General features: G+C 40.9%; 1 protein-coding gene across 1 annotated transcript in view; it reads right to left on the reverse strand.

Annotated features, from left to right (window-relative positions):
• LOC106567404 (uncharacterized) overlaps positions 1-16412 on the reverse strand; it is a 170929-nt gene that overhangs the window by 144684 nt on the left and 9833 nt on the right. The gene's annotated exons all lie outside the window — the stretch shown is intronic.

The raw sequence follows: 16412 nt of genomic DNA on the forward strand, positions 1-16412 counted from the left end.
CTCCACCATGGCCAAGACCAAAGAGCTCTCTAAGGATGTCAGGGACAAGATTGTAGACCTACACAAGGCTGGAATGGGCTACAAGACCATCGCCAAGCAGCTTGGTGAGAAGGTGACAACATTTGGTGCGATTATTCGCAAATGGAAGAAACACAAAAGAACTGTCAATATCCCTCGGCCTGGGGCTCCATGCAAGATCTCACCTTGTGGAGTTGCAATGATCATGAGAACGGTGAGGAATCAGCCCAGAACTACACGGGAGGATCTTGTCAATGATCTCAAGGCAGCTGGGACCATAGTCACCAAGAAAACAATTGGTAACACACTACGCCGTGAAGGACTGAAATCCTGCAGCGCCCGCAAGGTCCCCCTGCTCAAGAATACATATACATGCCCGTCTGAAGTTTGCCAATGAACATCTGAATGACTCAGTGGACAACTGGTGAAAGTGTTGTGGTCAGATGAGACCAAAATGGAGCTCTTTGACATCAACTCAACTCGCCGTGTTTGGAGGAGGAGGAATGCTGCCTATGACCCCAAGAACACCATCTCCACCGTCAAACACAGAGGTGGAAACATTATGCTTTGGGGGTGTTTTTCTGCTAAGGGGACAGGACAACTTCACTGCATCAAAGGGACGATGGATGGGGCCATGTACCGTCAAATCTTGGGTGAGAACCTCCTTCCCTCAGCCAGGGCATTGAAAATGGGTCGTGGATGGGTATTCCAGCATGACAATGACCCAAAACACACGGCCAAGGCAACAAAGGAGTGGCTCAAGAAGAAGCACATTAAGGTCCTGGAGTGGCCTAGCCAGTCTCCAGACCTTAATCCCATAGAAAATCTGTGGAAGGAGCTGAAGGTTCGAATTGCCAAACGTCAGCCTCGAAACCTTAATGACTTGGAGAAGATCTGCAAAGAGGAGTGGGACAAAATCCCTCCTGAGATGTGTGCAAACCTGGTGGCCAACTACAAGAAACGTCTGACCTCTGTGATTGCCAACAAGGGTTTTGCCACCAAGTACTAAGTCATGTTTTGCAGAGGGGTCAAATACTTATTTCCCTCATTAAAATGCAAATCAATTCATAACATTGTTGACATGCGTTTTTCTGGATTTTTTGGTTATTCTGTCTCTCACTGTTCAAATAAACCTACTATTAAAATTATAGACTGATCATTTCTTTGTAAGTGGGCAAACGTACAAAATCAGCAGGGGATCAAATACTTTTTCCCCCACTGTATGGGTAAGAATAAAGTAATCTTCTCTCTAACACTTGAATTGTTAGGGGTGGACCTCATCAGACTCTTCAGGAAATCAAGGAATGGCAACCGCTAGTGTTTGACGGCGACCAATTACTTCACCAAGTGGGGAGGCAATACCCACTGAGGTCAGTGAAGGAAGAGAACGTGTTTAACTCTGAATTCCTTTCTGTAACCTGTCGTGTCTTTGGGTCCCCATTAAACTGAAGACATGTTTATCAAAATAACTCCCTGTAATTATTATCACGCGATTAAACTGATTAACCTGTTGGGTCTAGGGGGCAGCATTTGCACGTCTGGATAAAAAAAATGTACCCGATTTAATCTGGTTACTAATCCTACCCAGTAACTAGAATATGCATATACTTATTATATATGGATAGAAAACACTCTAAAGTTTCCAAAACTGTTTGAATGGTGTCTGTGAGTATAACAGAACTCATTTGGCAGGCAAAACCCTGAGACATTTTCTGACAGGAAGTGGATACCTGATGTGTTGTATTGATTTTAAACCTATCCCATTGAAAAACACAGGGGTTTAGGAATATTTTGGCACTTCCTATTGCTTCCACTAGATGTCACCAGCCTTTACAAAGTGTTTTGAGTCTTCTGGAGGGAGATCTGACCGAACAAGAGCCATGGAACGGTGATGTCCCATTAGACACCTGGCGCGCTACTTCATGTTGGGTACCCTCGTTCCAATACGTTATAAAAGGCTATGCATTCGTCCACCTTGAATATTATTCATGTTCTGGTTAAAAAAGGCCCTAATGATTTATGCTATACAACGTTTGACATGTTTGAACGAACGGAAATATATTTTTTCCCCTCGTTCATGACGAGAAGTCCGGCTGGCTTACATCATGTGCTAACGAGACGGAGATTTTTGGACATAAATGATGAGCTTTTTTGAACAAAACTACATTCGTTATGGACCTGTGATACCTGGAAGTGACATCTGATGAAGAGAATCAAAGGTAATGGATTATTTACATAGTATTTTCGATTTTAGATCTCCCCAACATGACGTCTAGTCTGTATCGCAACGCGTATTTTTCTGGGCACAGTGCTCAGATTATTGCAAAGTGTGATTTCCCAGTAAGGTTATTTTTAAATCTGGCAAGTTGATTGCGTTCAAAAGATGTAAATCTATAATTCTTTAAATGACAATATAATATTTTACCAATGTTTTCTAATTTTAATTATTTAATTTGTGACGCTGACTTGACTGCCGGTTATTGGAGGGAAACGATTTCCTCAACATCAATGCCATAGTAAAACGCTGTTTTTGGATATAAATATGAACTTGATAGAACTAAAAATGCATGCATTGTCTAACATAATGTCCTAGGAGTGTCATCTGATGGAGATTGTAAAAGGTTAGTGTATCATTTTAGCTGGTTTTATGGTTTTGGTGACCCTGTCTTTGACTTGACAAAACATTACACACAACTCTTGTAAATGTACTGTCCTAACATACTCTAAATTTATGCTTTCGCCGTAAAACCTTTTTGAAATCGTAAAACGTGGTTAGATTAAGGAGATGTTTATCTTTCAAATGGTGTAACATAGTTGTATTTTTGAAAAATTTGAATTTTGACATTTATTTGGATTCAAATTTGCCGCTCTTGAAATGCACCTGCTGTTGATGGAGTGCACCACAGGTGGCACGCTAGCGTCCCACCTAGCCCCAAGAGGTTAATCGTTTAACTATAATTAACTAGGAGATCGGGGCACCAAGGAAAATATTCAGATTACAAAGTTATAATTTTCCTAATATAACTTTCCTATATTATAATATTATATTATAGTATAGGCCGATTATCTTCTGGTTTAACCTCTTAGGGCTAGGGGGCAGTATTTACACCGCCGGGAAAAAAACGTACCCGATTTAATCTGGTTACTACTCCTACCCAGTAACTAGAATATGCATATACTTATTAGATATGGATAGAAAACACCCTAAAGTTTCTAAAACTGTTTGAATGGTGTCTGTGAGTATAACAGAACTCATATGGCAGGCAAAAACCTGAGAGATTCCTTTACAGGAAGTGGCCTGTCTGACCATTTATTGGCTTTCTTTGACATCTCTTTCCAAAACAAAGGATCTCTGCGGTAACGTGACACTTCCCACGGCTCCCATAGGCTCTCAGAGCCCGGGAAAAAAGCAGAATGTCGTCATTCCAGCCCCAGGCTGAAACACATTATCGCCTTTGTCAAGTGGCCGATCAGGGGACAGTGGGCTTAGGCGCGTGCACTGGTCGCCCCCGTCTTTCTTTTTTTTCCTCTATTTACCGAAACGCAGATTCCCGGTCGGAATATTATCGCTTTTTTACGAGATAAATTGCATAAAAATTGATTTTAAACAGCGGTTGACATGCTTCGAAGTACGGTAATGGAATATTTAGACATTTTTTGTCACGAAATGCGCCATGCTCGTAACCCTGATTTACCATTTCGGATAGTGTCTAGAACGCACGAACAAAACGCCGCTGTTTGGATATAACGATGGATTATTTGGGACCAAACCAACATTTGGTCCACTGTCCCTTGATCGGCCACTTGAGAAAGGCGATAATGTGTTTCAGCCTGGGGCTGGTATGATGACATTCAGGTTTTTCCCGGGCTCTGAGAGCCTATGGAAGACGTAGGAAGTGTCACGTTAGAGCAGAGATCCTTTGTAATAGATAGAGATGGCAAAGAAGTTCAAGAAATGGTCAGACAGGGTACTTCCTGTACAGAATCTTCTCACGTTTTGGCCTGCCAAATGAGTTCTGTTATACTCACAGACATTCAAACAGTTTTAGAAACTTTGGAGTGTTTTCTATCCAAAGCTAATAATTATATGCATATTCTAGTTTCTGGGCAGGACTAATAATCAGATTAAATCGGGTACGTTTTTTATCCAGCCGTGAAAATACTGCTCCCTAGCCATAACACGTTAAGACGCCGGCGCCCCTGGTTACCCTCCCCTTTCGAAACGTTTTGAAACACATTGCAATCGTCCCCCTCGAATCTTATTGGAGCTCTCGTTGAAAAAGGCCCTACAGATTTATGTTATATAACGTTTGACATGTTTGAACGAACCTAAATAAGAAATAAAATCATTTTTTTGAAAGAGTAGCCCCGCGCACGTCGGAACTTTTGGTGAAGCCTTCAGAACGCGCTAACAAGAACAAGCTAATGGGACGTAAAGGATTAACTTTTTCGAACGAAAATACATTTGTTGTGGACCTGGGATTCCTGGAAGTGCCTAAGGATGAAGATAATCAAAGGTAAGGGATTATTGACAATAGTATACAAGACTAGATGTGATATGCGATTGTTCCAAGATGGCTAGCCTATTGCTATTGCTAGCCTATTGTTCTGAGTATCGCATCCCCTTTTATCGCAAAGTGTGATTACCCAGTAAAGTTATTTTTAAATCTGGCATTACAGGTGCTTTCAAGAGATATTCATCTATAAATCTTAGAATGACAATATTACATTTTAAAAATGTTTTCGAATAGTAATTTAGTAAATTGTAGCACTGTTTCACCGGATGCATTTGAGGGAAAATAGTTAGTCAACGTTACGCGCCGATGTAAAATGCTGTTTTTATATATAAATATGAACTTTATCGAACAAAAGAATGCATGTATTGTGTAACATGATGTCCTAGGAGTGTCATCTGATGAAGTTTGTAAAAGGTTAGTGCTGCATTTAGCTGTTTTTTGGTTATTTGTGATGCATGTGGTTGGTCGGAAAATGGCTATGTGGCTACTTTTACGATATACTCCTCTAACATAATCTAATGTTTTGCTTTTTCTGTAAAGCCTTTTTGAAATCGGACAACGTGGTTCGATTCAGGAGAGGTGTATCTATAAAACGATATAATTTGGAAAAAGAATTGAAAATAAAAAATTATTCAATTTTGTTATGCTAATGGCGATATGATTTTTTGCTGGAGGCCGCACAGGGGTTAACTAGTGATTATGTTAAGATTGATAGTTTTTTATAAGTCTAATGCTAACTAACAACTTACCTTTGCTTCTTGCTGCCCTCGCGTAACAGGTAGTCAGCCTGTTAATCCTTGTGGAGTGCAATGTAAGGCAGGTGGTTAGAGCGTTGGACTGGTAACCGAAGGTTGCAAAAACGAATCCCCCCTGAACAAGGCAGTTAACCCCCGTTTCTAAGCCGTCATTGTGAATAAGAATGTGTTCTTAATCTGACTTGCCTAGTTAAATAAAGGTGTAAAAAAAAAAAAAATATATATATATATATATATATATATATATATATATATATAATAATAATAATAATAATAAAATCGGCAAATCGGTGGCCAAAAATAACGATTACCGATTGTTATGAAAACTTGAAATCGGCCCTAATTAATTGGCCATTCCGATTAATCCGTCGACCTCTAGTTTACAAGCACCTTTGATATCCCGCTTAACCATGAATAAACAGAAAATCCTCATTTAAGTTCATATGGGTTAAATGGAATAGTAACTGAAATAAGGACACTGACTGTAGGCCTATAACCTTCTACATGTAGAGTAAAATAATATAAACTCCAGGCGATTTATGCATTTCTTGCAGTAAAATTATACCTGTAACCTGTGTGTTTGCTTGTTTACGTCTCTGTCTCGTCCCCTGTTCCATTTATCTCTGCTCCTGTTCTCCAGGACCTAGGGGTTCTGCCTATCACCCAGACATGGATCAACCTGATGTCCTCCATTACCAACCACCGTAAGAAAGTTAGCTTGCTGTATTATACTGGGAACATAATATGTGAGATACACTAGCACCGCAAACACTTAGAACAAAGTGGCAGTTAGTTCAATAGTATTCATTGTTGTATCCTAGGACCTACAATAGATACATATATATTCAAGGGTGTATTAATGAGCTATGTGAGAGAGAACATTTTTTATCATAATAGAGGAATAATGAAATTATATTATTTCAGTGTAGATGAGGAAAGGGCAGGTTAAACTAAAGCATGACAGCCAGACAAGCCAGGGTATGAATCAAACGGGTTTGAATGGAATGGAAATTAGCTGACTTTGTGATCTATAAGGTACGTAACATGGATTTGTCAAGCAGATTACAGGTTTTCTTTGCTATTTGGAAATGTAGCAACGCTTAAAACATGTATTTCGTGTTGTTGACATGTTAACAAGGTACCCAAAAGTAGTTCAAGTAATGTTTTCATCTTATTAGCTAAACAAAACTAGTTTAAGAAGCGACATTTTCGTGGAAATCAGCTTTGTTTACATAGCAGGGATGAAAACAACGTAATTTTGGCTGTAATTATCTATAAATTATATTTCAAAATTGCACCTTGTGTATTCTACTATTCTAACTCTCAACAGTAATGCTAACCTCCCTTGTTATTGTAATGGTGACAGGTTAGAATGTCTTGGGGGTATGATATATGTGCATCTGTAACTTTCTCACTCATCATTATTCACGATTCATTCAGGATTATCCGTAACCATGGTAGCATCCACATTCACATAGAAGTGTTTAAAAACTTATTATATTCTTCTTTACAATAAAAGTGACTTCTATAGAGCACAAAATAATCTGAAACACAACCAAAACAAACAGAAAATGCATCCAACGACTTTGTAGAGTCACAAACTTGATGTAGTCATTGTGTGCTATGAATATGGGACCAAATAATTAACTTTTCACTATTTCTTTAATACACATATAAGTGAATTTGTCCCAATACTTTTTGTCCCCTAAAATGGCGGGACTATGAACAAAAAGTGCTGTAATTTCTAAACGGTTCACCCGAACCTCATAGTCATTGTATCATAGTCATTTTATCATTTCAAATCCAAAGTTCTGGAGTAGAGCCAAAGCAACAACAAAATTGTCACTGTCCCGATACTTTTGGAGCTCACTCTATGTAAAAAAAAGAAGTGTTTTTCGGATAGGGATTTTTCTTAACATTAATCCCAATTTTGTTGAAACGTTTTAACGTTTAAACGTTCACACACTTACAGCAGACATGGAGGCAGTTAACACCTCCTGGTGTTAAGCTACAGTAGCATATCTTGCTTTCTCTTCTTCTCTCAATCTTTCTCTCTTCTCTGTCTCTCCCTTTACCTCAATCTTCTCCTTCTTTCTCCCTCTATTCTTTCTCCCTCTCTTTCCCTCTCTTCTCTCTCTTTCTCTCTCACCATTCTTGGAGTAATGATTCAGCCAGCTGCGTGCAGAGATGAAGCATCACTGATTGCAGTAACTTACGTTACTTAATGATGCAGTCATGAGCTCATGGTCTCTGTAGGAACCAAAGAAGCATATAAAACGGCTTTTTCATGCCTCTAATCAATTACAAAACCAATAGAATGACTGTGGAACATCATAAAAGACTTCAAACCGAAACACTGCTGATGCTAGGAGAAGGTATAAAACCCCATGAAAAATAAAATAGGCCTATCCTCCTATCCCGTCTTGCTGAGAAAGCAAGTCTTCAAATCTCATCCCTTAAAAGTGAAAAGAGCCATCAGTGGTTTAACAACATTGGGAGCCTCACAAACCAAAGTGAAGGCACCGTTCTCAGTCTCTGCACGCTGACTCTTTTTATCAGACTGGTAATATAACCACGGTCGGTTGGTAAATAGCAGTTCTATATTGCCTGCCGACAAATGCTCTGACTTCAATACAATTGAAATACTAAAACGTCCAGCTTTATCTCCATCTTCCCTCACTGCGCCTGCATGCAGGCCCTCCCTCTGTGTGTGTGTGTGTGTGTGTGTGTGTGTGTGTGTGTGTGTGTGTGTGTGTGTGTGTGTGTGTGTGTGTGTGTGTGTGTGTGTGTGTGTGTGTGTGTGTGTGTGTGTGTGTGTGTGTGTGTGTGTGTGTGTGTGTGTGTGTGTGTGTGTCATTAGGCCCCATGACGAAGAGCGCAGAAAAATAAACAGGGCTCTCGCCTCATACTGCCACCGACGCTACTCCCTGCCCGCCCACCCTCCAACCACCTACATTTTTCCAATTCTCCATGTACGTGTGTGTTCCAATTTCCAATTCTCTGAGCAAGGAGGGAGCCATAGGGAGCAATGAAGAGAAACATTCCCTGGTAAAGAGATTGGATAGAGAGGGGCAGCCAGGGGCCACAAGCAGCATTCACATTAATCATGCTTTCTCTTTCTCTTGGTGGTTTGTTTGTACTGCTGCATGCTGCTGATTCTCTGCCCCACATAGTCCCTCTCTTGGTGAAAGCAGAGGATGTCTACACAGCTCAATCACACAGCAATTACTGTTGCCGTAGTTGGTGTTTCAAATTAGTTCGTTAGCATTAGAGCTTTTAAAGATGTTTATTACTACTGTATAATTAAGCAATGAGGCCCTTAGCCGTGGTATATTTATGCAATAAGGCACGAGGGGGTTTGGTATGTGGCCAATATACCATGGCTAAGGGCTGTTCTTAGGCACGACGCATCGCGGAGTGAATGAACACAGCCCTTAGCCGTGGTATATTGGCCATATACCACAAACCCACAAGGTGCCTTATTGCTATTATGAACTGGTTACCAGTGTAATTAGAGCAGTAAAAATAAATGTTTTGTCATATCCTTTGTATACGGTATACCACGGCTAAGGGCTATGTCCAGGCACTCCGCTTTGCGTCATGCATAACAGCCCTTAGCCATGGTATATTGGCCATACACCACACCTCCTCGGGCCGTATTGCTTAATTATACAGTGGTCCTCTGTAGCGCAGTTGGTAGAGGATGTCGCTTGCAAAGCCAGGATAGTTGGTTTGATTTCCAGGACCACAAATAAGTACAAAAATAAAAGTATGCATGCATGACTGTAAGTTGCTTTTCTAGCGCATCTAATTGGAGGAGGTACCGTAGTTTAGTTTTTGTTGTATTAATGGAGTGTCAAAGAAAGGAGAAAATCGGAACGTCTTACGATATGGATATTGCACACGTCAATATCCCAATTTCGAATTCGATTAATGCAGCCCTAGAACATCGGCACTGTCAAACATCAGAGAAAAAAATGGATTCTGTAAAATAGCAGTTGGGAATTACATGTTTTACGACGATGGTCATTTCCCACTCAGAAGGCGGATCAGGAAGGCAGGCCACCACGACTGATAAACACTTCACTCTGTAAATTGGGGCCACTTAAGAAATTGTGTTGGGGAAGGAACTGCTCACGCCTGCCCTGTCACAACAGGATGGATGTCGGGTGACACAGACTCTAAAATGTTTTTAGACACAAGCTGCCGGTTGTGTTGCAGCCTGCCTGTCAGACTAATGGAAGCCTGTCTTTGCATGTCTGTAGACTTACAATAATCCTCCCAATGACACGCAGCACACACAACATACACACACAAGCACACACAGCCAGCAGGACAACCAATCAGACTTACATCCAATCAACCTCGCTCACTCAAAATGCAGTAATGTCTGTAACTATATAGCTATTTCTTTGGAGCATAGATTGATGTAGTACTCTGGGTTTTGCGAGCACACCTACATACACTTAGGTTAGAGTCATTAAAACTTGTTTTTCAACCACTCCACAAATTTCTTGTTAATAACAAACTATAGTTTTGGCAAGTCGGGTTAGGACTGCCACGACCTCCGCCGAAGTCGGCTCCTCTCCTTGTTGGGGCGGCGTTCGGTGATCAACGTCACCGGCTTCCTAGCCATCGCCGCTCCATTTATCATATGTCCATTTGTTCTGTCTTGTTCCATACACACCTGGTTTTCATTCCCAAATCAATCTACATGTATTTAGTCCTCTGTTCCCCATCATGTCTTTTTGTGTAATTGTTTATTGTTACGTGATTATTTTGTCAGGCGCTGCACTATTGTATTAGACCGTGTTTGTGGCACTAGTATGTTTTATGTGCTGTCGTTGTTGACCGGTATTAAAGTGCGCCTGTTTAATATACTCCGCTCTAATGCACTTGACTTCGCCTCCCATATACACGCCTAACAAGGACATCTACTTTGTGCATGACACAAGTCATTTGTCCAACAATTGTTTACAGACATATTATTTCACTTACTGAATCACAATTCCAGTGGGTCAGAAGTGTACATACACTAAGTTGACTGTGCCTTTAAACAGCTTGGAAAACTCCAGAAAATTATGTCATGGCTTTAGAAGCTTCTGATAGCCTAATTGACATCATTTGAGTCAATTGGAGGTGTACCTGTGGATGTATTTCAAGGCCTACCTTCAAACTCAGTGCCTCTTTGCTTGACATCATGGGAAAATCAAAAGAAATCAGCCAAGACCTCAGAAAAAAATTGTAGACCTCCACAAGTCTGGTTAACCTGTTGGGGCAAGGGGGCAGTATTTGCACGGCCGGATAAAAAACGTACCCGATTTAAACTGGTTACTACTCTTGCCCAGAAATGAGAATATGCATATAATTAGTAGATTTGGATAGAAAACACTCTAAAGTTTCTAAAACTGTTTGAATGGTGTCTGTGAGTATAACAGAACTCATATGGCAGGCCAAAACCTGAGAAGATTCCATACAGGAAGTGCCCTGTCTGACAATTTGTTGTCCTTCAGTTGCATCTCTATCGAAAATACAGCTCTGCTGTAATGTGACATTTTCTAAGGCTTCCATTGGCTCTCAGAAGGTGCCAGAAAGTGTTGTGGGGTGTCTGCTGTCTCTGGGCGAAGAACAGCAGGAGAATTTGTGAGTGGTCAGCCTGGGAACAGTGACACTAGAGATGCGCGTTCATGAGAATTCTCAATTTTTTTCTTTCAGCCTTTGAATGAATACAACGTCGCCCGGTTGGAATATTATCGCTATTTTACGAGAGAAATAGCATAAAAATGGATTTTAAACAGCGTTTGACATGCTTCGAAGTACGGTAATGGAATATTTGGAATTTTTTGGTCACGAAATGCGCTCGCACGTCACCCTTCGGATAGTGACCTGAACGCACGAACAAAACGGAGCTATTTGGATATAACTATGGATTATTTGGAACCGAAACAACATTTGTTGTTGAAGTAGAAGTCCTGGGAGTGCATTCTGACAAAGAACAGCAAAGGTCATCCAATTTTTCTAATAGTAATTCTGAGTTTGGTGAGGGCCAAACTTGGTTGGTGTCAAAATAGCTAGCCGTGATGGCCGGGCTATGTACTCAGAATATTGCAAAATGTGCTTTCGCCGAAAAGCTATTTTAAAATCTGACACCGCGATTGCATAAAGGAGTTCTGTATCTATAATTCTTAAAATAATTATGTATTTTGTGAACGTTAATCATGAGTAATTTAGTAAATTCACCATAAGTTTTCGGTGGGTATGCTAGTTCTGAACATCACATGCTAATGTAAAAAGCTGGTTTTTGATATAAATATGAACTTGATTGAACAAAACATGCATGTATTGTATAACATAATGTCCTAGGAGTGTCATCTGATGAAGATCATCAAAGGTTAGTGCTGCATTTAGCTGTGGTTTTGGTTTTTGTGACATATATGCTTGCTTTGAAAATGGCTGTGTGATTATTTTTGGCAGGGTACTCTCCTGACATAATCTAATGTTTTGCTTTCGCTGTAAAGCCTTTTTGAAATCGGACAATGTGGTTAGATTAACGAGAGTCTTGTCTTTAAAATAGTGTAAAATAGTCATATGTTTGAGAAATTGAAGTTATAGCATTTTTGAGGTATTTGTATTTAGCGCCACGCGATTCCACTGGCTGTTGACTAGGGTGGGACGCTTGCCCAGGGAAGTTAATCCTTGGGAGCAATTTTCAAACGCCTGAAGGTTACACGTTCATCTGTACAAACAATAGTACGCAAGTATAAACACCATGGGACCACGCAGCCATCATACCGTTCAGGAAGAAGATGCGTTCTGTCTCCTAGAGATGAACGTACTTTGGTGCGAAAAGTGCAAATCAATCCAAGAACAACAGCAAAAGACCTTGTGAAGATGCTGAAGGAAACAGGTACAAAATATCTATATCCACAGTAAAACGAGTCCTATATCGACATAACCTGAAAGGCCGCTCAGCAAGGAAGATGCCACTTCTCCAAAACCGCCATAGAAAAGCCAGACTACGGTTTGCAACTGCACATGGGGACAAAGATTGTTCTTTTTGGAGAAATGTCCTGTGGTCTGATGTAACAAAAATAGAACTGTTTGGCCATAATGACCATTGTTATGTTTGGAGGAAAAAGGGGGAGGCTTGCAAGCCGGAGAACACCATCCAAATCGTGAAGCACTGGGGTGGCAGCAGCATGCTGTGGGGGTGCTTTGCTGCAGGAGGTACTGGTGCACCTCACAAAATAGATGGCATCACGAGGAAAGAAAATGATGTGGATATATGAAGCAACATCTCAAGACATCAGTCAGGAAGTTAAAGCTTGGTCGCAAATGGGTCTTCCAAATGGACAATGACCCCAAGCATACTTCCAAAGTTGTAACAAAATGGCTTAAGGACAACAAAGTCAAGGTATTGGAGTGGCCATCACAAAGCCCTGACCTCAATCCTATAGAAAATGTCTGGGCAGAACTGAAAAAGCTTGTGCAAGCAAGGAGGTCTACAAACCTGACTCAGTTTCACTAGCTCTGTCAGGAGGAATGGGTCAAAATTCACCCAATTTATTGTGGGAAGCTTGTGGAAGGCTACCTGAAACTTTTGACCCACGTTAAACAATTTAAAGGCAATGCTACCAAATACTAATTGAGTGTATGTACATTTCTGACCCACTGGGAATGTGATGAAAGAAATAAAAGCTGAAATAAATCATTCTCTCTACTATTATTCTGACATTTCACATTCCTAAAATAAAGTGGTGATCGTAACTGACCTAAGACAGGGAATTTTTACTAGGATTAAATGTCAGGAATTGTGAAAAACTGAGTTTAAATGTATTTGGCTAAGGTGTATGTAAACTTCCGACTTCAACTGAACATAACACATAGTGTAAGCGGGGGATAGAATATTTCGACTAGGGGGGTGCAATCATAACCCTCACTTCTTCCATAACAGTTCAGGTTGTAACCACAGTGAGGATAAAACAACCAGCTCACTATGTGACAATGTCTGATACGGACTGAGCCTCTAAATGATTCACTATTCACTATCAATGTCCTTTCTTTACCTGTGGATCCCTCTCAAGAGGTCAAGTACTAAAACTAGGTTCAGCTACAGAGTCTGTCTGGGGAAAATTGTCTTAGACACACAGTACTGCTGTATACAATAGACACTAGTCATTACACACTCAACATAAGAAATACATTGCATGTTACCCATTGTGTTAGCATTATGTAGGCTAATAGTGTCAGTGAGCAATTTAGACATTTATGACACCCAATTCCGATCTAATTACACAGAGTCAGAGAGATTGTCAATGGGTGGAAAGAATATTGCCATTTGATCAAATGGCTGCTTTTCCTGGACTTTCATGGTTCTAACAATGTGTTTGTGTGTAAAGGTGTGTACATGTTTAGCATGTCTGACCGTTCCCCATCTTTCTCTTTTTGTGTGGTAAGTGAGCTATACATTATTTACAGAGTTCTCTCAGCATGGCCGGATGGTAGAGGAAAACAGTCAGGTGTTTGAACCATCCAGCCAAGACCTGGGTAGACTGTAGTAGGCACTTGAACACTCATAAATGAAGCACTACGCCCACACAGACCTATAGACAGACAGACCTATAGACAGGCAGACCTATAGACAGGCAGACCTATAGACAGGCAGACCTATAGACAGACAGACCTATAGACAGACAGACCTATAGACACACAGACCTATAGACAGACAGACCTATAGACAGGCAGACCTATAGACAGACCTATAGACAGACAGACCTATAGACAGACAGACCTATAGACAGGCAGACCTATAGACAGACAGACCTATAGACAGACAGACCTATAGACACACAGACCTATAGACAGACAGACAGACCTATAGACAGGCAGACCTAGAGACAGACAGACCTATAGACAGACAGACCTATAGACAGGCAGACCTAGAGACACACAGCTCTATAGACACACAGACCTATAGACACACAGACCTATAGACACACAGACCTATAGACAGACAGACCTATAGACAGACAGACCTATAGACAGGCAGACCTATAGACAGGCAGACCTATAGACAGGCAGACCTATAGACACACAGACCTATAGACACACAGAGCTATAAACACACAGACCTATAGACAGATAAACCAAGACACACAGACCTATAGACAGACAAACCAAGACACACAGACCTATAGACACACAGACCTATAGACACACAGACCTATAGACACACAGACCTATAGACAGACAGACCTATAGACAGACAGCCCTATAGACAGACAAACCAAGACACACAGACCTATAGACAGACAGACCTATAGACAGACAGACCTATAGACAGGCAGACCTATAGACAGGCAGACCTATAGACAGACAGACCTATAGACAGACAGACCTATAGACACACAGAGCTATAAACACACAGACCTATAGACAGACAAACCAAGACACACAGACCTATAGACACACAGAGCTATAAACACACAGACCTATAGACAGACAAACCAAGACACACAGACCTATAGACAGACAAACCAGGACACACAGACCTATAGACAGACTTGAGTGAACATACAGCTACCACACCCTTCCGTCAAAACACACACACGAGTGTACACACACAGAGAGACACAGGTTTATAACAGCAACATCCCTCCCCCAAAACACACACATACCGCTCTATGATAGGATGATGATGAGAATGCTGGTGTATTGTGTTTTTAGAAGACATTTACTAGACAATCGAGGACCCCCCCCCCCCCCCCCCATCTCTGCACTGTGGGGCTATCAGTCTCTGGGCAGAAAATTAGATCGTTTGAAATCCAGCCCAAGAATGTCAGTCTGAATCCTGGCTGTGTCTGAAAGGACAGCGGATCAGCAGGAGAGGTCTGATATGAATTCCCAGACTGTTCCGGAAAGAAAAGAGTGAAAGGGTCAGTAGAGACATTATTTTCCATATATCATCTTTAGTCCAGTTTGCTCATCTAGAACTGATCAGAATATTTTGCTAGCATGTTATGTAGCCTAGTATAACAAGTGGATTATTTTGCAAGTGGATTATAGAAGCCTATATCCCGACTAAAAGCCCTTGACTTGTCTGATAATCAATCATAATGTGATTTTGTTTCACTGAATCTCCGTCTGTAGGCTACATTTGGTTATTTCATCACAATTGAACACCCTACGCCTGCTCACTACTTTGCGTAGAATATACACCCAGTCGTATCTCATAGAAGAGCTTATGCCCAGATGGTGCAACAGATATCATTTTTAATGTTGAACTAGTTACGACCCACTTACTGCCAACTGGTTAGTCACTAAACTGACTTGAGTTAAACGGCTAGCTTAATCACACCCAAAATACTGTTAGTTGGTTCTAAGCAACTTGAGGTGTATGGTCTAATTTGACTACACTGAACAAAAATATTAATCCAACATGTAAAGCAGGGATCATCAACTAGATTCAGCAGCCGGCCGATTTTTTTTTTTCTGGAGCGGATGGTCGTGGGGCCAGAACATAATTACAAGACTGCAAATTGTTGACTGCAAATTGATCAACCGCAGGAAGTCCTAACAGATCTAATGTTTGACTAAAGATAATAATTTCAAACCTTGCTTACATTTGTATACGATCACGTGTCTCTCTATTATGTGTACTTCGGAACAGATGTCTTAAATAAAAATCACTTGGAGCTGATTTCCTGTTATTTTTACAGTCTTTTATGTCAATAAAAAAATATATAATAAAAAAAAAAAAATGTAAACGTGTTGTTTGTCTGAGAAAGCTTGTGGGGCCAAATTCGGTCCGCGGGCCACCAGTTGGGGAACCCTGATGTAAAGTGTTGGTCCCATGTTTCATGAGCTGAAATAATAGATCCCAAAAATGTTCCATATGTACAACAAGCTTATTTCTGTCAGTATGTCTAACCGGCCTCACAACCGCAGACCACGTGTAACCACGCCAGCCCTCCACATCCAGCTTTTTCACATGCGGGATCGTCTGAGACCAGCCATAGCTGATGAAACTGTGTGTTTTCACAACCAAATAATTTCTGCGGTCAGAAACCGTCTCAGGGAAGCTCATCTGAGTGCTCGTCGTCCTCACCAAGTTCTTCACCTG

The sequence above is a fragment of the Salmo salar genome, chromosome 13 (genome assembly GCF_965601325.2).
Source record: "Salmo salar chromosome 13, fSalSal1, whole genome shotgun sequence".
NCBI classification, from domain to species: Eukaryota; Metazoa; Chordata; class Actinopteri; order Salmoniformes; family Salmonidae; genus Salmo; species Salmo salar.